The sequence below is a fragment of the Dipteris shenzhenensis genome, chromosome 7, assembly GCF_047967505.1.
Source record: "Dipteris shenzhenensis isolate YYH24624 ecotype China chromosome 7, Dip_SZ_1.0, whole genome shotgun sequence".
Taxonomy (NCBI): domain Eukaryota; kingdom Viridiplantae; phylum Streptophyta; class Polypodiopsida; order Gleicheniales; family Dipteridaceae; genus Dipteris; species Dipteris shenzhenensis.
In genome coordinates this window covers 10,040,305-10,042,548 of record NC_141602.1, presented here as the reverse complement: position 1 = coordinate 10,042,548, position 2,244 = coordinate 10,040,305, and positions in this window count along the sequence as shown.

The window sequence follows — 2,244 nt, the reverse complement described above, 5'->3', positions numbered from 1 at the left end:
GTGTTTCATGCGCGCACAAAACATATAGAGATTCAGTATCTCTATGTGCATGATTTGATCGAGGATAGGATAGTGGAATTGGTCTACTGTCCAATAGAGCAAAATGGACAGATATCTTCACCAAGGCACTTGAGAAGGATCAGCTTCAGGGTCATCTTTAGAGACTCGCGGCATTGGGCCGAGAAGGTAGTTCACCTACAAGTGGACATTGAGGGGGGGGTTTAGATATGCTCAATGCCCCACCCTCCTGGTATCCACCAGTGGTCCAACATGCTCAAGTGGTAAGGCCCCCATATGAGGAGAAGCCATGTGTGAGCCTGGGACACTGGATGGTGGATCCTGACTTGCATGTCAGATGAGGTATATCACAATGAGACCGTTGATGGTAGAAAGGTGATCTATGTGAGTCTAGCCTATGGGCTAGGTAGGGTAGGTAAGCTGGTAGCACAAAGAGGCACATTGTCTTGATTGTGTGGGAGCCCCTTGCTCTCACTGGGGTCTGGGATTCTGTGGGAGCGAAGGAATAAGAAATATTCCTTGAATATTCCATGGACGACTAGTTGGTTCCACTGACGAGGTTGACTGGTCTGCTCCACCAACTAGGTTGACTCGTCGGCTCCACCGACTATGTTGATCTAACTGCCACCCTCATAGCTATAAAGAGGCGACCTTCCCAGTTCATTGTATTAGATCATATCAGATCAGATCTTCCAGCTAGTAGCTCTTCACCTAGTATCTGTCTAGATCGCCATCTAAGCTCCACTGTAGGAGCGCATGGGTGGATGGAGCTATCATCTGTACTACATCAGTATTGAACAAAAATTTTGTTCGTCTCCAGTTTGCTGTGTACTATGTATTCTTTATTCAGTTTCTGTTCCGATGTGCTATGTAATTTAACATCTAGAGATCTCTCTCTCTCTCTCTCTCTCTCTCTCTCTCTCTCTCTCAGTCCCTCACTTCTCAGGCTATTAGTTATCCCTCTCTCATTTCTCTGTCTGTCCCTCACTTCTCTCCCTCTCAATTCAACCTCCCTCTCTCTCTCTCTCTCTCTCTCTCTCTCTCTCTCTCTCTCTCTCTCTCTCTTTACATACCATATACAATGTACAGAAGAAAGCGATATGGAGGGTTGGGAAATTCCCAACCCTCCATATCGCTTTCTTTTGTACATCTGTGTGTGTGTGTGTGTAGATTTAATAGTCCCATCAATAAATGAGCCATATAATTCATTCCACCATTTGGATGAAAATTTATATATGAGACAAGTACAAAAATAATTATGACATCTAAGTTGGGATTTGCAAAATTTTGAGAAATTGCAAAAAATCTAACAAAATTGAGAATTTATAATCATATTGAGTTTGAAATAGAAACACAAGATTTGAAAAGGGCATCGAATCCATCAGGTAGTCCAGGTTCCAAGGTCAGGGTCCACTTACCTGCCACCATCCAAACAAACCATGTGTTAGAACAACATAGCTTGATAAGGGTAGACACGTAATGCATGTGCACACAATAGATAGGTAATGTGTGTGCTTTACCTAGAAACTTAAGACAACCATCAAGATTATAAAGTAAAAGGTGTATGTACATGTTTAGATACAAAACACGTCAACACCATGAGGGTAATCCACAACCATGTTTTTGAGTAAGGGTTAATTCAAATCCGTGAATAATATATTGCCTAGGACCATAAAACCATCAATAGTCTAAAAAATTTGAAATAAAATTGCTATGGTCAAACAATAATTACATAGGAAAATAATTATAGAAGTAGCTTGATGAGGTTGGTAATCCACTACCTCAATGATTCATGATGGTAACCAAAAAAAACTTGAACATTTTATTATAACACCAATAGCGTATTTGCTAGGTAACCATGAAAATAATTGCACTATGTAATATAATTCCAATAGGGTAAGGAGAGAAAAAAGGTTAGCACAAAAACATTAGAATATAACCTATACAAGAAAGAAAATTTTAAGTTATAGTAAAGAAAAAATGGTAAATATTAAAGTAAATGATGATGAAGACACGAGTAAAATATGTGGGGGTTAAAGGTCATTGTGCCTTCACCCCAGTTATGTACAATACTCAAACACATATATAAATGAATGAAAAAGAAGATTAGGGTGGTTCTGCACCCACCAAAACTTGTGTGGCTCTCTGTCTCTCTCTCTCTCCTTCTTCCGTTCTTGCTTCCATTGAGAGCACTCTCAACTGGTATCAGAGCCCGAGTGATCTAGC